The sequence below is a fragment of the Alligator mississippiensis genome, chromosome 1 (genome assembly GCF_030867095.1).
Source record: "Alligator mississippiensis isolate rAllMis1 chromosome 1, rAllMis1, whole genome shotgun sequence".
NCBI lineage: Eukaryota > Metazoa > Chordata > Crocodylia > Alligatoridae > Alligator > Alligator mississippiensis.
Genome location: NC_081824.1, coordinates 286,421,722 through 286,443,540, shown reverse-complemented (window position 1 = coordinate 286,443,540; position 21,819 = coordinate 286,421,722). Strand labels below are relative to the sequence as shown.

General features: G+C 43.4%; 1 long non-coding RNA gene across 2 annotated transcripts in view; it reads left to right on the top strand.

The window, feature by feature from the left end:
* The first annotated feature begins 5,260 nt into the window (after positions 1-5,260).
* The window catches only part of LOC102573566 (uncharacterized), a 57,969-nt gene continuing 41,410 nt past the window's right edge, over positions 5,261-21,819 (top strand). For both annotated transcript variants that reach the window (XR_009459052.1, XR_002086741.2), the window contains exon 1: positions 5,261-5,672. This is a non-coding gene — a long non-coding RNA (uncharacterized LOC102573566). The remainder of the gene's footprint in view (positions 5,673-21,819) is intronic.

Below are 21,819 nucleotides of genomic sequence, written 5' to 3'. Positions count from 1 at the left end.
TGGCTATATAGACATGGCCAAAGTGCAGCCAGGGAATTTACAGAGATGAAAAGGAACACGAGGCACTGGGCTTGTATTTCTGAATCAGATTTTCAGTTTTCGCTCCAAAGTTGTTAGTTTTTGATTTTTCAAAGAAAAGTTAACATTAACATGGAGATAGACATTTTTTTCACTTGCAGTATCCTTTGGGACTTGCAGCCCACTTTTTAGTAGGAGCTGTGTTTCATTTAAGCAATGTATTCAAGTGAATTCTGGTATATAAATACTTGTCCTATGTTGTCAGTCAAAAAGCTTCCAGACTATCCAACTCTGATTTTCACATTATCTAAAGAATGATATAGCTGATTACATTTACCAGCCTTTTTGTTTATGGATTTGGCTTAGCTGTCATCAGAAATTAATTGAACAGATCAAAATTTGAAAGGGCCCCCCTTTAGTCCAAGCCTGAAACTGTTGTATATGAATTCTGCATTTGCTGCCCTTAGTAATTCAAGTCAAGAGAACTGTTAACATGTTAAAATAATATAGAAGTTATCAGAGACAGGAATTGAAGGTTTGGACATTTGAGAGAAATGCAACCAGCTGGTTCTGCAATTATTTATGTGATTGGTTGATGTGCTTCTTCCCCAAACTGGAACTGCCCCATTTAGAGTAGGCCTTTGCCATAGTGCATAGTGGTGGTCCAGGAGCAGAGATGAGGCCTTTGCCATAGTGCTCCCTCATCTCTGCTTCTGGAGACCAGAAGTAGAGTGGATGACGCTGCCTCTCAAAGTTCCCCAGAGTTTGTTGTGAGGGAGGTGTGGGGAATCCCAGCTGTTTCACTCCCCCTGGGGACTGGAAAGAATGCAGCAGACACTGCTCCTCTCATCTTCCCCAGGTTGGGATCACCCCAGGCTCAGGAAGACACAGAACGCAGGGGAAAGAAAGAGCTGCAGACTAAACATCTGTAGTGCTCCCTGTCCCAGAAGGATATTTACCCATGGAAATTTCTCAGAAATTTCCACTGGTAGAAATAAACATCTGTACACAGCCTACATTTTGTGTACTTGAGGAGGTAGAACTAACAATTTTTGATTGCTAAACACACTGGCTAATCTATCACCTCCAACCCAGTAGGTTTATAGTTATATAATAATTTGGGGTACCAGTGTCATTACATACAGTATGATGGCTATCTCAGCATGTTGAGTTTGATAAATAAATCAGGCAGTGAGCTGATAAAGTCCTTGATGAAAAATAAAAATCCTTGCCAATGTCTATAAAAATGAAGCCACTAAAAAATTAAACACTCTAGCACATCACACATGTATCATTTTACCTGCAGACTATACATTTCTAATGCCAAAGTGAAAGTTTTCTTTGCATTAGTTTGTGAGTCCAGGAGCTAATAAATGTCAGTCAAGTCACATAATATTTTGCTGAATGTCAAGATTGCAAATGCTGGATCTGGATTATTAGTAGAAAGAAAATGTAGCAAATTAAATACATGTCTTTTCCGAGTCAAATGCAAGGAATACTTGTTAATCCTACATCTTCATTTAACTAGACTCATTAGGAGCAGAAGATCATCCTAATTTAATAATAATATGTAATATTTTAAAGCACAGTGGCTTTAAAATAGTTAACATATTTGCAACACAATATGAGAAAAAAGCGTAAAATCTATTTACATTCTAAAGTGAACTCTTCTAGTTGTGAAGGCTGCTGCTGCCTGATTTCTATAGGGAGTATACAGAACTAAATCATTTCCTTTTACTGGCAGGATTCAGTTGCTAAATGCCCAAGAGGAAAACCAGATGTCATTTAAAAATGTGTTTTACTGAAATAGTAAAAAACTGGGATGCGTCTGGGAAAAAGAAATACAGCTCTTTAAAAGGCACTTGTTATTCTTCTTTCCTTGAAGTGAAACTGTATTAATTTTGCTTCCATATTCTGAAAAATGTCTTGGTAAACAGATCTTCTACCTCTTTATAAGCCTTGCACTATTCTTTCCTAATAAAGTATACTGAATATAAGGTTGTGCTAAAGGTAATTTCACCAGCTGTTATCTGGAGATTCCTCTGACAGCAGAATCCATTGATGGGGTAGAGCTATATAAACCTTGCAAAATTTGGGGGTTTTAAAGCATTTTATGTTTTCCTGTTTTCTGTTTTAAATCTCCACAAACTGGATGTCAATTCCCTGTAGCATTTAGAGTATATTTACATGGCCAGCTTGTGTAACAGAATTGCATAAACGTGACTGAAGAAGCAGTTTTGTTAATATTAATTGTTTAAGAGAATCACAGAAATAAGGGTTGAAAGGGACCTCAGGAGGCAATACCTTAGCTAGCCTGGATAGAATGCTACAGTAAAGGAGAGCTATATTACCTCTGGTATCTGGTTCAGAGCTAGTTAAGGTATCTTTGTGTGACATTGTGTTATACCATATACAGACTACACTGATGTTGATAAAAAAATGCTGAAAGAGCTGCTAAAGAAAAGATAACCCTTATCTCCCGTTGTTTGTAGTAGGATTGAAAACATGTTCCCTTTAGGGAAAATGCCAGCCACTTACCACACATTTGGTTCAGATATGTATGCCTGGGCTTCATGTGATGGTCAAGAAAACTTGGTGCAGTAAGAAAAGATATTTAGGGCAGGAGGGAATGAGAAAGTGTGAGGAAAATGCAAAAGGAACTATTAGGACTCAGTGATGTGGGGAATAAGAGGCACACTAGGAGGAAAGCTAAGAGAATGTGAGCCATCAAAAAAAAACTGAGGAAGGGCAACAAAGTGAGAATGTGATGTGTAGGGGATGGAGGGAGATTTGGTAGACAAATGTGAGACATGGCACTCTGGAGCATGAAGGGTGAATGGGAGAGGAGAGGCTTATATCCTATTCTTTTCCTTATCTGCCCGGTCTTATTGGGTGGGGGATGGATACACACGGTATAGGCATACAGCCCATGAGGAAAGGAAAGGATAAATGAATAGCAACCTAGTTATTGAAAGTTTGGTTAATATCAATTGTTTCACAGAATCATAGAAAATTAGAGTTGAAAGGGACCTCAGGAGGTCACGTAGTCCAACCCTCTGCTCAAAGTAGGATAGTCCCCAACTATATTCTCCCAGCCAAGGCTTTGTCTAGCCAAGTCTTAAAAACTTCCAAGGATGGAGATTCTACAACTGTTCTTGGTAACTTGCTCCAGTGCTTTATTAGGCCCCTAGTGAGAAAATTCTTTCTAACATCTAACCTAAACTTCCCTTTAAAAGAAGTTAAAAAGGTTAAAGCAAAATGAAATGTTCAAAGTGACAGAAAGGAAATATATTCAACCAGTTTGAGTTGGTTTTCTCAAAGTATTGGTTTACAATAATTTTCATGCTTTTAACTTTTTTGTCTTTGATTTGGGATGTAAAATTTGAAATCTCAAAAACACTTTTGGAATAAGATAATTTCTGCCCAGGTCTACTCAGAACTTTTATTTTACTCCGGCCACAGACTCAGATATACATTCAGTTTCATTAGGAAGAATTATTTTATGCAAAAATAATCTCTACAAATTTCTATTATGAAATTTGAGATTCCAAATTACAAGTGAGCTCTGATTCATATTGACTAGGTGCGCCAGCAGTTTTCTTCTGGAGGAAAAGGCCACTTCTATCACCTAACCATTTATTCCAATATTACATAGATATCTAACTCTCCACATAGGTCTAATTAGGATTTAAGTGGTACATAAGACTAGCACTGATCTGTTCGAAAGGAGTGAATGTTTATTCCTTGTGCATAATAATCTTTGTGACATGCTGAATTGAAGGGTCATATAGGCATAACCTCATACACATAGAATGAACTTGATATATTTCTTCTCTGGGATTACTTTTGAAATCATCCAACACTTCATAAATTTATCTATTAAATATGTACCAGCTTGTAAATTTTTAAAGCCATGCAAGGCCTGTTACCTTTGTCCACAGTCTGTCAGCTCCCTCCTTCATGGGCAGTTATTTGAAGACAATTAATTAATTCTGCCTAGTGTTTCCTGTTAAGACTCTGCACTTTAAAACAGATCTGCTGATGATCAACAAAGTATTTCCCATACTTTTCAAATACTTTACCACCACAGTCAGAACAAATTAACAACTGGGGAAGTAAAGATTTTAAAATTTAATTAAGAGAAGTTTAAAGCCAATAGGTTTAAACTAAGCCATTGCAATGTTTATTCTATTCAAGAATGTTTAATTTTGTAAAGCCTTCTTTAACTACTTGCTCTGGCTCCATAGGCTGCCAATGCACATGATATGAAGACATAGGCAACAAGCCAGTTAATCTATTGGGTGTTCTTTTATTTGGTTTTTTTCAATTTCAAGGTTCTCTTCTCTCAAAATGTACAACATAAGTTTCCTTATTTAAAACAAAAAATAAGAACAAAAAACTATGCATACCCCTTCATGGCATGCCCTTTGAAAGACTATATAGGAGCATTCAAGAACAGCAATGCCTGGTAAAGCAGAGAATCATTTCCCAGTAGCAGCATCAACTGAAAAAAACCCCCAAATATGTCAGCCAGTGAACAGGGACTGCCAACAGGGGAGCAGTGTGCAGGCAGTTCGCAGGCCAGTCATGGGCAGGAGTACACAGGAGCTTCTGACAGAGACTTCAGGTAAGTGAATGAGGAGGGGGATAATACAGGGGTGGTGACATGGAGTGCAGCCAGGGCTCCTGCCCTGCTGCTGCCTCTGGCCCAGAGCTCATATGAAGCTTCAACCCAGACAGGCCTCTTGGATGCGTTGGCAGTGCCCCCTGCCTGTGGGGTTTGCCTGGTGGGACCTCTGAGGCCTGGGGGTAGTGTGGGGGCTAGGGGTTTCCTTGCCTGTCCCACATGTGCCCAGATTGAGGCCCTGGTGGGGCAGGTGAGGGAACTCCAGGTAGAGGTGAGCAGGCTGCAGGGTATCAGGGCAATTGAAGAAGAGATTGATGGCTACTTTCATTCTCTGCAGGACAAGACTCCTGGAGAAAAAGCTGTGAGGAAATGCCCTGAAGCAGATGCTGGTGAGTGCAGGATGGTCACCTCAGGGACCAGACCTCTCACCACAGAGACAGCTCCCTCGGTACAGTTGGGGAACAAATATGACGCCCTGGCTGCACTGGAAAAGTGTGCGGTAGGGGAAAGGGCACTGGAGGGGCTGCCGCCATCTCTGAGCAAGCTGAGGGCTGGCCAGGTAAGCAGAAGAGATGCCACATCATTGTTGTGGGTGACTCCTTGCTTACAGGAACAGAAGGACCCATCTGTCATCCAGATCTCATGGCATGCGAGGTCTGCTGCTTGTCTGGATCCGGGATCAGGGACATCACGGTGAGAATTCCTGACCTCATCTGGCCCTCCAACAACTATCCCATGGTCCTCATCCATGTGGGAACAAATGATGCTGCCAGGAGTAGTCCAGACCATATCATGAGTGACTACAGGGATCTGGGGACCAGGCTTAGGAAGACAGGGGCACAGGTGGTCTTCTCATCGATCCTCCTGGTCAGTGGTTGCCGTAGGCATCATGTCACCTGCATCAGGAAAGTCAACCCGTGGTTCCGGAGTTGGTGCCATCATGTGGGTTTTGGCTTCCTGGACCACAATCCGCACTTCCGTGCAAGGGACCTCCTGGGACGCGATGGGCTTCATCTCTCCACAAAAGGTAAGAGTCTCTTTTGTTACAGGTTGGCTGACCTCTTACGTCGGGCTTTAAACTAAGTATGACAGGGGATGGGAGGCAGGAGATGGAGAGAGTCTAGAACCTATAAACTGTGAGACATGCAGCAGTACACCCCAGGAAAGTACCAAGGGGCCCTTTGGGCATCAGAATGGGGGAGGGGGAGGGCACCAAAGGCACCATTCGGAGGGCTCAAGTGCCTCTATACTAATGCTAGGAGCATGGGGAACAAGTAGGAAGAAGTCACACTTCTGCTTGCAGATAATAACTTTGATTTAGTGGGGCTAACAGAAACCTATTGTACCTACCCATGACTGGGTGGTACACATTGAGGGCTACAAGTTGTACAGAAGGGGCAGAGTAGGGAGGAAAGGGGGTGGGATTGCTCTTATGTAAAGGAGCATTATACATCTACCCTAATCCAAATGGGATCAGAGGAGGAGAAAGTTGAGTTATTGCGGGTTAGGATACATGGAGGTCGAGGGGAAAGGGGCTTGGTGGTGGGGGGTCTGCTATAGACCACCCCACCAAGAGGAAAAGCTAGACTTGGAATTCTTGAGGCAGCTTTCAGAGGCCATACAGTCTAGAGATGTGGTTGTCATGGGGGACCTAAACTACCCTGACCTGTGCTGAGAGGAGCAGTCAGCCAAATCCAACCTTTAACGTAGGTTCTTAACCTGCATGCAGGACCTCCACCTAATGCAGGAGGTATACAGTCCCACTAGGGGGGATGCCTTACTAGACTTGGTGTTGGCTACGGGGGAGGAACTGGTAGGGGAGCTGCAGATTCATGGTCACCTTGGGGACAGTGATTACAAATCAATCGAATTCACCATGTAGTGTGGGTAAGATAACTGGTAGGGTGTAAGTGCTTGACTTTAGGAAGGCTAACTTCAGTGTGCTTAGGAGTCTAGTCAGTGATGCCCTGCAGGATCAGAGTATTGGTGAGATGGGAGTCCAGGAAGGGTGGCTGTTTCTAAAGGATGCAATCCTTCAAGCATAGAGGGAGACTATCCCAGTGTGAGGGAAAAGGGGGAAAGGAGCCAAAAAACTTCTTTGGCTAAACAGGGAAACAGGGGAGCCTAAGGGAAAAAAAAGAAGGTATATAGGTGGTGGAAGCAAGGGGAAGCTACCAAGGAGAAGTATACCTACTTGGCCCGCACTTGCAAGGAGGCAGCTAGAAAAGCCAAAGCAACTACAGAGCTGAGGCTGGCAACACAAATTGAAGACAACAAAAAGTTTTTTTAGGTATGTAGGGAGTAAAAGGAAGGAGCAGGGCAGCATAGGACCCCTACTGAACAAGAAGGAGCAATTAGTGACAGACAGGGGGGACAAGGCTGAGCTATTCAATGAGTGTTTTGCCTCAGTGTTCCTGAACAGGGCTCAAGATAAGCCTGAGGTGATCTTGTGGCCACCTACAAATTCAATAGGGGGACACAGCAAGGGATCAGAGATGCTCTGTTTACCAGAGCACCTCTTGGTGTAACAAGGAACAATGGTCGCAAACTGACAGAGAGCAGATTTAGGCTAGATATCAGGAAAAACTTCTTCATGGTAAGGGTGGCCAAAATTTGGAATGGACATCCAAGGGAGGAGGTGCTAGCCCCTACCTTGGGGGTCTTTAAGTGAAGGCTGGATAGGCATCTGGCTGGGGTCATCTGACCCCAGCACTCTTTTCTGCCTAGGCAGGGTGTTAGATTCAATGATCTGTTGAGGTCCCTTCTGACCCTAGGATCTATGAATGTCTGATAAACCATCCCCCCCCCCCCCCCGGGGTAAGATGTTGTTATCAGCTCACAAATAAATCAACGTAATTTGGTGGCCCTCAGCTCCTTCCAGGATTGGGACATATGTAATACATTGCTATACTTTTCTCACCTGTCCTTCACTGAACCAAAAAAGTTTCAAGTTGAGCTTGATCATGATACATTTTTTTAATCACAAGGTTATTCTCTGTGGAACATTGTAATGGTGGGGGGGGGGGAGGGGGCAGGGGAGGAGGGAGTGGGAATCCCCAGGCATCCAAAGATATAGATGCTCTCCAACTGTTTTAGGGTTGTCTGCCCCTGCACTCGCTTGCCAGGCCCTGCTGTAAATGGATCTATAATGTAGGAGACTGGCCCATTTGTGACTCTGGTGTATTGGGCCAATCACATGGCTCTGAGCCAAACCTACACTGTGTTCTATGCTTTGCAGATGGTATCCAATTCTCCTTACTACTCTCCTGCCCCTTCACCAGGCCATATGCTCTGACCCTCACTGGGCCATGGTTTCACTCTCTGTAGGCTGCAGGTCCCTCCCGGTCATGGGCCACTGATACCTCCTGAGTCTGGCAGGGCACAATTTGTGGGCAGGCCCAAAGCCCCATGTCTAGTTATATGTGCATGAGTACCCTGAGGGCCTGCTGCCCTTCCCTGGGCCACCCCACCCTCACAAGACCCCCAGGCATACTTTTCTCCCAGCAGCAAGAACAGCACCTCTACTGGGGGATCAGAGCATGCTCTTTACAGGTAGGGAGGGGGAGGGAGGGACCATGTGGGGGAGGGAGGTGGGGCAGCGCTCTGGTTAGCCAGAGTGCTCTCAGATGCTCTGGGCTCCAGAGCACTGTCAGGGAAGGCAGGGCTGGGGAGAGAAGCAGAGCACAGTGCCCAGCCATACATTTGGGTCACTGGGGATTTGCTTCCTGCCTGGCCCCATCCTGAGCAGTGCCAAGCTAGGGTGCATGAACATGCCCCCCAGCACTTTCGGGGGCCAATGTCAGGGGGGACATGTGTTCCCCCCATACCTCCCTACCAGTCACCTGTGCTGCCAGTGGACCTTGGCCCCAAGCCTTTCCCCTCTACAGGGTGACCCACAAGGCAGTGGTGGCTGAGGTTTTCCAGTGCCTCGTCCTTGCCTTTCACTGGAGTAGTACAGGTGTGGCATTTCCTGGGGGCTGCCCCACCATAGGCAGCCCCACCACACCATCCAATCCCAGCAGAGTACAGTTTCAAGTCTCACCCAGGACTATGAGGAACCTCATCCATCCCCATAGTTCCTGCCCTAACCTCCAAGTGTTTGAGGAGCTGCAGTTTTCAGACTGTGCAATGTTACTTCTCCAGCTCCCCAGCTGTAACTACTGGCCCTGCTCTCAGGGTCTGGGCTTAAACTCTCCCTACCCAGCCCTACTCCAATCAGGTGGACCCTTGCAGTCAGATGACTACCTAATTGGGCCTGAACCCACCTGCCTGCTGCTCCACAGCCTGCTTGGAGATCTTAAAAGTGGCAGGCACAACCAGTGCACTGCCACAAATACCTACATGGTATTTCACGCAATCATGTTAATTTAGCTCGAAGTAAGTCACTGCCAGTACTGTAACTATGCATGGTAAGTGAGGCATGAACCTCTTATGCAGACTTAGAGGTGCAGAACAGAGAACCTGGAGAACCTTTCTCTGGAGAAACAGGCTTAAGGCTCTGACATTCACCAATCGTGTTCTGCAGAGGAAGGTGCCCTGCTTTTGGGAATAGTTGCTGTTGCAAAGGGAGGTGTCAGTGTGGCCAGCATGTAGTGGTTTAAAGTAGTGACTGCTGGAGGTAGTTCTTGCACCCCCTCCTTTTCCCCACTCTTGCTGGCAACAAGAATTGGTGACACTTGATGATGAGGGCAAGTGGCAGTGGCAGCTGCAGTAGGGGGTCTGAGAGGGTCTATATACCTGCTAGCTGCTGTGCTAAATCCCCAGCTACTGACTGTGCTGGTACCTCACCCCACAGCAGCAGCTATTTTCAATAGCAGGATGTTATTGGCAAACACTGGTCCAAGGTGTAACCATACCAGCTACATCTCTGCCTACTGCACTTTTTTTCTGCTTTCCATGGGATAAAAGCACATAGATGGTTACAATGGAAGAACTGACATGTGGTAAAGCTGCTTTATTTTTTTTACATCACTGTGTATTGTTTGTACATCCATACTCCTAACCTCAGTTGAACCCGATGTCAACTTCAATCTGCTTACTACCCAGTGGGTGTGTCTACATGTGCACTTTAATGTGCAGTAGCCTATTTTACTGCACATTAAAGCATCATGTAAAGAACATTACACTAATGTGCAGTAAAATAGGCTACTGCACATTAAGCATCACGAAAAAACCATGCAAATGCACTACTGCACTTTAGCACAGCCTAATGCACATTCATTTAGTACCTTACAGTGAAGGTACTAAATTTAATATGCATTAGAAAAGGGACATTAATATATATGTAGATGTGTGCCCCTCTCTCTTGTTGTAGCCAGTGTCTTTAAGATTTAGGAGGAGAATTAATGGATTTTTTTGCTTTGCTGATGAACCAAAACATATTTAAAAATAAACATTTTTGGGGGGGAGGGGTGTCAGTATACCATCAGCCAAAACCAACACATTTCATTTTGTTTTCAGGTTTCTAATTGTCAGTTTTAAAATACAAATGTTGTTACAAATAAGAAGTAAAAAAAGTTATTTGAAAATGTCAAATTTTCTCCATATTTTTTCAGCATAAAATCCAACCTCAATTTATGAATAGTTTGGTTGCCTTGAAGCTACAATTTTTTTAGTGAATTTGCTAAAAAATGGTGCCCTATCTCTATTTAGGATTTTCTTCATCCTGTTCTCTGAAGAGTAAACCATTCTACATGGAAGCAGCCAGAGGGGTCACTATTTTTAAAATGATGGTCCATCCATTGTTAACTCCCTCAAAATTGTGTTTATTGGGAGTGTTATCTTTGTCATTATTTTGGTTTCTGTTGCACTTTCCCTAAACAGCTGTCGTTCATTTAACAGTCAGTCAGGCTTATATCATTACGTTAACATATAGGACATATGTTTCTTATAAAAAAACAAATCAAGACAAAATACCATTACACATACCTCCCTTACTCTCAACACAAGACACCAGAGATTACATGGCTATACAATTTGCTTTCTTACTGCTAGCATCCTTTTTTGAGGTTGTCTGTTACCAAGTGTTTCTTTCATGTGCAAAATACTGTAGATCTCAATTTGAAATATTCAAGAACAGTAAAATGGAAATGAAAAAGGCCCAAAGCTTGGTTTAGAAACTTTCCCCATGGGCAATGGCAGATGGATTGGATGACTGACAAAGATGGATTAAGCCTGATATTTTTTCCCTTTGCTACCATTGTAAATCAGGGATAACTCCTATATGTCAATGGAGTCTCACTAATGTATGGCTTGCATAAGTGAAGAGGAATCAGGATCAACTGAGACAAAATAAAAAGTAAATTGCTTGGTAGATTGAATATATAGTTATTAGAGCTACCAGACTCTGTTCTGAGGTTCCATTTCTTAAGAGTAAATATACTATGTGAGTTCAATGTGCCACCCAGAAACCACTTGCAGAAACAATCTAAAGACAGAAAACAAATAGTTTTCCAAGCATCTCAGGTTTGTTTTTTTTTAATGGAGGAGGAGTTACATTATTAGCAAGCTACAAAAAATAAGGGACACCAAGAAATTTAAGAAGTATTAGCTTGGTCTCAAAATGATGGCCCCCATTTCAGTGAAGTGCTTAATCACTGACCCAAGACAAGCTTGAAGTTATTGTTTATTTATTTGATTGATAAGTGAAACAAAGACTCAGGGTAGCTTACAGTAAGAGAACAAAAGAAGAACACAAAACCATTTAAAAAAGAAAGTATAATATTAAAAATAACTCCCCCACACAAAACATATCCTAACATAGCCTTGCTTGCTAAACACCTGCCCAAATAAGCAAGTCTTGCAGAATTTCTGGAAGAAGTTCAGGCTTAGGCTCTGGTGGGCCTAAGGGGAAGGGAGTCCCTCTGTTTTGGAGCAACTACAATTATCAACCTCCCACATGTTTTTTTGCCATGAGAACTTGGTGCATTGATAGCTCTTGGAGGAGGTTTCTTTTGACTGATTTTAGGGATCATGATGGAGTATAAGGTGAGGCCTTAGGTACATAGGGCCAAGACTGTTTAGGAATGTTTAGGTCAAAAACAGCACTTTAAATTGCATCTGGAAAATAGTGGAAACCAGTGTAGGCTCTAGACCTGTCCTTATGAGAAGATGTGCCTCTGTGTTCTGCACCAGCTGCAACTTCTGGAAGGTCATTAAGGACAGCCTTATATGGAGCGCATTGCAATAGTGTGGTCTTAAGGTTATAAAAGTATAGAAAATAGTATCCAAGTATGAATTTGAAGGAAGATATCAAAGACTTCTCAACAACTGGAGTTGGTGAAGGACACTTTTAGCCACTTCCATTATGTGAAGGTCCAAGAGTGCCCCAAGGCTATAAATCTGACTGACAAGGGAATCTGAATGCCTTAAATGATAGGTTTGCCTATTTTCCCCAGGTTAAGCAGTATGCTTGCCAACATCCACTATGTCTGAATTCAACTTCAACTGGTTCACTTTTATAATGAGCTCAGATCAGGGCTCAGGGCTCAGCTGGTCCCAGTTGAACGTTCAGGGCAGTTCATCACCTGAGGTTGCAGGGAAACAGGTTTCACCTGCAACAAGCTTTGTTCAGTGCCCTGGGCCCAACCAGTCCTAAGTAGGCAATGAGAGCAACTAACCCCTTGAGGCCACAGGAAATAGGCCACACCCACTTCAGCCTTTAAAAGCTTGTCCTAGAGAGTAATTCACTATCTGAGTAAATACTCTGGTGCTTTTTTCTGATTCCTCTGCAATTCCTTGACTTGATTATCTAGGTTTGATTCCTGGTTTAACTAGAAATCTGGTCTAGACTCTGGCTTACTGTGACCTTGGCCTTGAGTCCTGGCTCCCTCTAAACCCAGTTCCTGGGCTTTGCCTGATCACTAGGTGACTTGTCCTCACTACTCATGCCCTAGTCTCTAGCAACTTGCATCCAGTTCCCAACTGCAGCCAGGTACTGGAAAAAGACCGAGAGTGTGGGACATGAGTCAGATGAGAAAAAAGACATGAAACTGGGTGTCATAAGTATTCTTATGGCACCTCACTTCAAATCTCTGCTTGATGTCATTGTGTTGTTTCTGGGGTAAAGGCCTGACTGATAAAAGTCCAGGAAGCCAACAGTATCTAGATGTAGTTGGAACTGTTGTGTAACTACCTTTTCAGTGATCTTCCCCAAAAAGGGAAGGTTGGAGATTGGGTGATAGATGAATGACGAGTCAGTATCAAACAATAATAGTTGGAGACACATAAATGTGGAACAGAAGATTGCTGTTTGGACAGTATTTGATACCTGTGCAAAGCATAAAGGCCATCATAGGGCAGGGAGTATCCTTTTGTACAACACCTAGCACCATCTGCTCCTGATTAAAGTCTTAGGCTTGTAGGCAGTTTCTCAAGACAAATAAGAATTGTTGGAACTAGTCGTGCAGTCTAAAGGGCAAATCATTAGCAATGCTATTATGTTTTAGTTTGAGTTTGAGTTTGTGTTTATGTAAACTACCACAGGCAGATCTAAGATTTTTGAAAAGATAGTATAGTGCATCATTACATATAAGGCAACACATTTTTTTCTCCAGTGAAAAAGGAACTAGAAGCTTCACTAATAAGTAGGGGCCTAGAGCTATATTATTCGATTTAATATTGAAGCAAAAGAAAAAAAACCCTTTATTGGAATGTTCATTCATTTGTTATATTGTGTGTGTGTATAAAACACAACAGTTTAGGCAAAAATAATACAAAGATGACCTTTCATTAGCCTCAAATCATTATAGTTAAATATATGTCTCTTTTTCTAATTCATAAAACAAAATCAAGCCTACTTGAGCATTTGGACAGTGCCCCCAGTGCTTCATAGAAAGTGATTTCCACATCTGAGCTAATGCTGAGTTAATATTTCTACACATGAGTTAATGTTTTTAGATAGATTTAAAAACAGTCTGCAGGGCTGTGAAATGGGAGCTATATTACTAGGAGCAGCTAACAGAGAGCAGCATTGCAGAAGCAGGGATAGCTGGAGTAGTGGAACCATTAAAGACCATTTAAAAAGGAATAAGAGTTATTAACACCTGTGGAATGAAGAGTTTAGAATGAATGAAGCAAATTCTAATGAGCCATTAAGTCAATTGACTCCCTCACTGGTGCCTGAATAGAAATGTTGCTGCTGCTGCTCCTGCTAGGCACTTATCTTTAAATTCTGGATTGATCAGGAAACAAAAAGGGATCCTCCTGGATCTACCTGATGCTAAATAGTACAAACACCTGAAGTTCCCTTAGAATTCAAATCCAGGTGGCTTAACGCTGTTTCCTTGGTCTGCAGAGCCGGACTAATCACCTGGTTTTATGAGCCTGGTCTTATGAGCTTCTACAAGCCCTGCCCCTTCATGTCAGGAAACTCCCCTGTTTCCAAGGAGTTTCCACTTAGGCCTAACAGCCTCCAGGGAACCTTACAGCTGCTTCTCTGTACTAGTATTGTTGTTGCCCAAGCAGGGGTCTGTCCTATTGTTGAGCTGCTAGCCCTGCAATAGGCACTCACAGTCTACGGGTCCTTGCTGCTTACTCACCTGCAGTACATAATGAGCAGTAGTCCTGCAGTTAGGGCTCCCTGCATCTACTCCCCTGGCTGCCTGTTACACTACCTATGTGAATACTTACTGAAGAGGTAACTGATTCCAACCCAGTACTAACTCATGGCGCATTCATTGTGCTAGGCTGCTTAGTTCTGTGAGCTAATTATGGGTTGACACTATGCCTTTTCTTCCTTTTTTAACCTTTCCTGACTATGAAATAATATTTGTGTTCTGAATGAGTAGTCTGCCTTGCCTTTAAGCACAGAGACTATTGTCTATGTCTGTCATGTGAGGTATCCACATATGGGAAAAGGTGTTCTTCAGTCAACAGATTGTACCCACACTAAGGAGAGATGCATTCTTATTCCAGTGTTTTCTCACCGTGACCTCTGGATTACACTATATTGACTGGTTCTCATGTGACTGCTTTTGAGCTTCATTTAACCATTCACACCTCTGTGTCTTGATACAATTTGCTGTATTTCTTTATTCTATGAAACACTACCCCATCTGTTCAGTCCTCCTTTGAGTAGGATGTCAGTCTTTAACTATTGCTTAGTAATTGAACCTCTTTTAAGGCCTCCCATCTGCAGACATTTTGCAAAATAGCATATTGCCAATCTTACTTTTTAAAAATGACTTCCAAGAGTATGGTAGTGTTAGAGTGATGCTGTATCCATGATGGCCCAGGAATTATGTTAGAGGTAAGGATGTTTTTTGGGTGATATCTTTTATTGGATCAACTGCATGGTTGGGATAAAGTTAGACAAGCTGTCAAGTGCAAGATATTCTGTCTAACTTTATCCTAACCAGGCAGTTAGTCCAATTAAAGCTATCTCCTCCAAAAAGTCCATGGCTTTTCTAAGAATATGGAATTTCCAGGCAACAGTGAATATTTTTGATTTGGACCTTACATGGTTTTTTTCACCTTTAACATAATTGCATGTATTTACATGCAGTATACATATTTTACAATATCTTTCCAAACAGAAAAAAAAAAAGTATTTAAATTGTATGGATGCAGTATGCTTGCAGTTATTCCCACTGTTTAATTATGTCAATAGCACTAGGTAGGATTTAGAGATTAAACTGAGAGTAAATTTTCTCCCTGAGTAGTTTGACAATAAGCTGTATGCATTTTCTGCTTTCATTAATTTTTGCATGCTGAAAAATGACAGTAATTAAATAATACTCATACTTTGCACTTCTGTGTGGAAAACTGAAATGTAATGAACTCAAGACACTTCAAATATTCATATGAAATAAAACTTCACAAGACTCCATTTTTTCAGGTGAGAGTAAGGGTAAACTGTTTGGTTCCTTACAATTAAGAATGAAGATTTAGTTCAGAGACCATAAAAGCCAGTGACTAGAATGAAGTAGGATCAGTTCTTTAGTTGCCTAAATTGGAATAAAGAAACAGCCAGATTTTTCAGAGTTATATTTTACCCTTTTTAAAAAAGTAGGGAGAACTGCTTCTTAGGTGAGCACATCAGCTGTAACAAAACAATTTAACAGTTATATCTTCACTATACTGTAGTGATACAAATTAGCTAAATTGTCCTAACTTTGGGTGCTTGTACACATGACCCAGCTGTGGGAGAGGTAGGCAGGCTCCATGGGAAAAAAAGAAAAAGATCATCCCCCTCAACACATTATTTTCCTTCCTCACCACAGTTTGCCTTTGCTAACTGCCACCAGGCCATGCAGCCCAAGCCTATGCAGCGGGGGAGGGCTGGTCTAACTGCCTGTGGTGCTCATGCTAACTGCCACCAGGCCATGCAGGGGGAGTTGGTCCTTCTTTCCATGGTGGCGGCAGCCCCTGGGGCCACCTGGGAGGGGCGCTAGCTGCATGGGTGCTACCCCAGCTTGCAGGCAGCACCTACCAGATCCAACTCTTCCCTGAGCCCGTGCAGGCAGCAGTGCCCAGCAGGCTCCCAGTGCATGGGCTCAGGGAAGAGTTGGATCTGGTGGGTGCTGCTTGTGAGCTGGGGCAGCACTTGCACATCTAGCACCCAACTTGTGTGGCCCCAGGTGGCACCATAGCTGCAGAGGAAAGGACCAGCCTCCCTGCAGCTCAGGGGCTGCATGGCCTGGTGACAGCTCACACATGCAGGCTCCTCTGAGGATAAAACAAAGCAACAAGGGGCGTGATCCTTTTTTTTACCCTGCAGAGCCTTCCCACATCTCCCACAGCTGGGGGGTGAGCTGCCATTGTACTCTGAGCTGTGGGGGGCCCTCCATGGCTGCAGCACCCCTGGGCAGCACCCACCTGCTAGCAGCCCACCCAGGTGACCCGAGGGGCACCACTGCCAGGGAGGGAAAGGGCTGGGAGCCCCTCACAGCTCAGGGGCCACTTGGGCTGCTGGCAGCTTGCCTTCCAGCTGCAGAAGAGGTATGCAGACTCTGCAGGGGGAAAAAAAAAAGTATCGGACCCCCACCATAATGCTCACTGGAAGCTCCTTAAATAGAAATGGTAGGTTTTTATTCATTGCAATTAAAAACCCACCATTTCAATTTAGGGGACTAACCCCCTATCACGTGTACAGGTAGACTTTAAACTTGAATGAAGCTGGGTTAAAGTTTGTCTATACCCAGAGATGCTGATCAATCACAATTCCATGGGGAAATATGGGTAATCAGCATCTGAAACCTAGGCCAGTTATTTAACATCCTAAATTTGGATTTAAGTGTTTAATATCAGGTACTCTAGTTGTATTGGTTTGGTTTCAAACCAATTTGTTGATTTCAATGACAGCTTTAGGTACTTACAAGCCTAAATGATTTGTATAAGATCATATAGAATGTCTGCCTGGAGCCTATCACAGGATAAGAGTGGCACATGGGCAGTTTTTGTTGAGCGTTGTTATGTAATAAAGTCTCACCCTTGCTCCATGGTAAGTAACTTGCATGTCTGTGGCCATATACAGATGCTCCTGGGATCCCATCTAGAATCATGTGGCTTACTTTAATTTTGGGTGCTGTCTGTTGGGATATTTGCTGGTCCTGGGAACTCAAGTAAGATGGGGTGGGGAGAGGGGCAGGCAGGATCTGGGTGGGTCTAGCGGGTCCATAGGGAGGAGTTGGTAGGATCAGAGGGGGTGGTGGGATATGGGGGGATGGGGGAGTGGGCAGGGTTGTAGAAAAGAGTGGGTACCTGGTGGGGATTCATGGGATCAGTGCAGTTGGCAGGTCCATGGTGGGGTTGGTGGGATTCATGGAGTTATTGAGTCCTTGTGGGGGGGGATTGGCAGAATCAGGAAGGTCCATGGGGGAGGGTTTGTTGGGTCCAGAAAGGGGGGGAGGGGTCAGCAGGCTAAAGATAACCCTCTTAGGGTGGAGGGGAGGGAAAAGAAAAGTGCAGGCTTGGGGTTGGTGTGAGTAGCTGGGCTATCCCAGCCTCAGGGCAGTCCTTCAGATGTGTACTTACATTCCCAGGACCTGATCTACAATCACATGGCTCACTTTAAAGTGTGTGATGGTTGATTATGTCCCATATGTACACACAATTGCTGTTGCCAGGAGTCATAAAGGGAATGTGATCTAAGCATGTCAGAGTGGGGAGCATTAGTTGACTGGTGGTGGGAGGAGCTGGCTGGGCCATGAGGGGGTTTATGGGTCCATGGGGGAGGGAGGTGTCTGAGGCTGCCCTGGTATACATGTTGGGGTTAGATTGGTCATGGGCTAGCCCAATCTATGTAGTTCACCTCCTAGGTGAATTATATTTAGATTGCGCTGAATATTTTTTCCCTGATTTAACCTTCCTGAATGTGTATACAGATCAGCACTCAGATCAGCCTAACCCTACTTAAGTCAATCTAAGTGAGAGAGCAGTACGTGGGTGAACTAAATTAGATCAAACAGATACTTTTTGCCTGATCTAACCTTCTCTAACTTGTGCACAGTTCAGCACTGAGATGACCTAACTCCAGTTAGATTGATCTAAGTATAATGTCTATATATACTTCGTATATTTCATGATCATAATCCCAGAAATTTACTTTTCATGGGGATAATCTTCACAGTAAGTAATAAGCCAGGCACTGCTGGCATGGCTTTGCCCTCAAATTGAGAGGAGCTCAGGTGAAATCCTGGCTCAATGAAGTATTCTCATATGGTAGTGTTTTGAAGACAAATAATATAGTCAGTGCTGTAAATAATCATGTAAGGGGCTAGATAATAGAGACTCAGGCCTTCAGTCTATCTATTCTTAATTAAGCAGTCCTGCCATACTCTCTCTCCTCTTTGGGAGGAATCTGTACACTCCAGCTTCAATGCCAAACTGTACTTAGTGTAAAATAAATCATAAAAAATGTGCCTAATTTATTATTTATAAATGTGCAAGTTAAGAGTGTGCTATATACTTTTAATAAATGCTGTAGTACAATGTAATTTTCCTCAAGGTCATGGAGTCTGTTATTTATTTCTTAGTTCTTTCAGTCAGGGAACAGCAAATTAAAGTGTAGGAATTTATTCTGAAGTTCAAATATACATTATCTTGCTATTTTTAATCTCTAAGATTGTCTTTTTTGTATTTTACTTTATTTCCTTCCCACATTATTTTTCACCTCATGCACATAGGTACCAGGTATTGAAATAGGAAACAGTTTGTTAAATGATGGTTCCAGATGCAGTTCTATAAATTGTATGTTCCACTTGCAAGAGGCTAGTTGGTCCTCAGGGGCAGGGTTTGAATTACACTCTGACTCTTGTGAAGGTCTGCAGTGCTGGCAGCTGGAAGCCAGAAGCAGCCACTGCTGCTGCCACCATCACCTGAGCTGCTTAGAAAGGCATGGGGTGGGCTGGGGGCTCTCATCTCTTATGGGGTGCTCTCATTTTTATGGGGGGCACAGCCTCCCCCCCCCAAGTGCCCTCCTTCCCCCCATATATTTTGAACTCTGCTTGAGGAGACTTAGTGGGATCAGTGGGGTTTGCAAGTGGGACTTCCACTTTCAAGGAGAACATACAATTTATAGAACTGAACCTGGAGCCATCATTTGACAAACTATTTCCTGTTTCAGTACCTAGTATCTTACAGGCCTGAGGTGAAAAATAATTTGGGAAGGAAATAAAAATACAAATACAAAAAAGGCAAAATATAAAGGCACTACATGGGTGGAACTAGCAATAATAGAATTAAAACAAACAGAAGAATAGTTTTAAGTACAAGGACTGAACTGTCTCTCAAAATTGATTTTTCCTTTTAAGAGCCAAATACAATAGGTCATGATTGCCTCAATGCTTTATCTGACACCCTTCTATGGTGGAACTCTTCTCATCAGAAAAAAGAGCAATACAAGAAGAGAAGGGTTAAGTACAGACAGTGAAAAAGCCCAAGGCTGAATTGATTCAGGCTTTGCAGGTTAGTCTAAGCTGTAGAGAATAAACTGACAAACAACTGGGCAGACATTTACTTTTAATTCAGGAAATTCAGGCACATGCCTGCAGTGGCTCAGGTCAGAAGCCTGGGAGCACTAGGGCATGGTTCTCTGGCATGTAGCCAGCATGGGTTATGTGTTCACTTCCTCTTCCTGCTGCCCCTGAGGTCCCTGGAATTTGAGTCCAGAAACACAGCAGGAGGACTACAGAGTTGCTCATCATTTCCTCTTCCTGCTTCCAGGTGCCTATGGGTTTTGTAGTCCACAGTTGCAGTGAGCTGTAAGTTTGAGCAGGGGAAGGGGTGTTTAACTCCCCTCCCTGGCCCCAACTCCCAGCCAGGGTTTGCCTGGGTAAGGGGCAGTCTTCTCATCCCCTTGCAGACTGGGCTGCATCCCTAGCTGGGCTTGCCCCCACCTCCTTGTCAGCCAGCCCTTACTGTTCCAGCTAGGGAACAGAGGGTCTGGGCCAGCTCTGCTCTGCTGGAGGAGACAGCAAAGTCTATCCCACGGCTGCAAAGCATGCTGGGATGCTGGGGGACTCTGATTTAAATTGAACCAGGCAGGGGTCTGGGACAGAAGTTTCATAAACTGGTTTGACCCAAAGCAGTTAAGTCTGATACTAAATTCAACCAGGTTTATCTTAAACCAGTTTCAGCCATTTTGAAACTGGTTTATGTGCAGTGAACTTCTGTCCTGTTACAGGTTTAAATCAGTTACTGATCCCTTAAACCAGTTTTTGTGTAACTTCTGTTCCTAGCCAAGGTGATCAGGAAGTGAAAAAAGAAAAGAAAAAAAAGGAAAACAGAGCAATTGTGTTCACATTTATAAGCTGCTCATGCTTCTCCTGTTTTGAAATACGAAACAAAAAACATTCAGTGAAGAGGAAGCCACTTAGCTGGCCATTAGCAGTTCAAATGGAAAGATGTGATACTTCCTCTTAGCACTGCACTTTTAAGGATGGTTCTACAGGGGCAACAGAGAGGTGACCAGGACAAGTTAATTCTAAATACTTACCTGACGTTAATGACTTTTATGGTCTCTGAGAGCAACCTCGATCTCATTCTCTTGTACAGTGCATGTAGCAACTGCTCAGTGGGCTGAATTCTTTTTCACATGAAGGATTCTTTGTATGTCATGTGCATATGGGGCCAGAGATCATTGTGGAGAATTCCATACCATAAGGGAGTTTTCTATGAATGGAAAGGTCCTCCAGTGGACCTTCTTTAACTTCCACTTGGGCTAGGTTGAACCTCCTGCCAAACACCATTCCTTGTCTCTTGACGGAAATGCTACCAGTGTACTACCTTTCCCTGCTTTGGAACAAGACGGCAACTGGCATAAGAAGGCCATAAGAGTACCAGATTTCCATTCATAGAAAACTCCCTTATGGTATGGAATTCTCCACAATGATCTCTGGCCCCATATGCACATGACATACAAAGAATCCTTTCAGCTGGAGCTGAACAGCAGGAAGCTGCATGTTGGCTCCCTGTAGGCTTATTTGGTCCCTTCAGCCATGGGCTTAGCCCACCAAATCACATATTAGACATTGGAGTAGGAAGCAACAGATTCTGGGGGGCAACACATGACAAAAGGGTGTGTGCATGGGTCACAGGGTCAAAAGGAGTGTGCCAGCTGGGGACACCGAGCAGAACTCCCCAGACAGTTGGCTCTCTCTAGGATTCACTGTTGTTTTGTGTACTCTGGAGAATCTGGGTCAACTCATGTACTAGCCACAATATCTGGCTCTAACTGTGTTTTGCAAGTACCCTTGCATCAAATTATGTGTCAACTTTTGAACAGGAAGGAACCCACTCATATTTAGCTTTAAACTAGAGATACCTTGTACCAGAATTAATACTTTTATAAATGAATGGCAGTAGTCAAGGAGAATCTTTAATGCATATTGGTTATAACAGTTACCTGACTGTGTACTTATGTGGCACATGGGTATGCAAAATACACACTTACATGCCTGTTTTGAAAGACAAGATCAATATAGTTTCCTGCCGAATCATGTAGTTTGGGGTTGGTTTCAAAGCAAAGCCCATATCAGAACACTCTTACCTTTGGCTTGATATTTTGAGTGGAGATGTACATCAGAAATCCTGTGAAGGACATGTAAGCAATGTAAGTCAGGTCCCTGGAAGTCTTGAATTTATTTCTCCCCTCACTACTTTGAGGCAGGTTTATGGCAGCAGCAGTTCGCTGTTCCCAAACCAGTGATGTTTCACCATAATGGTGCTTTGCT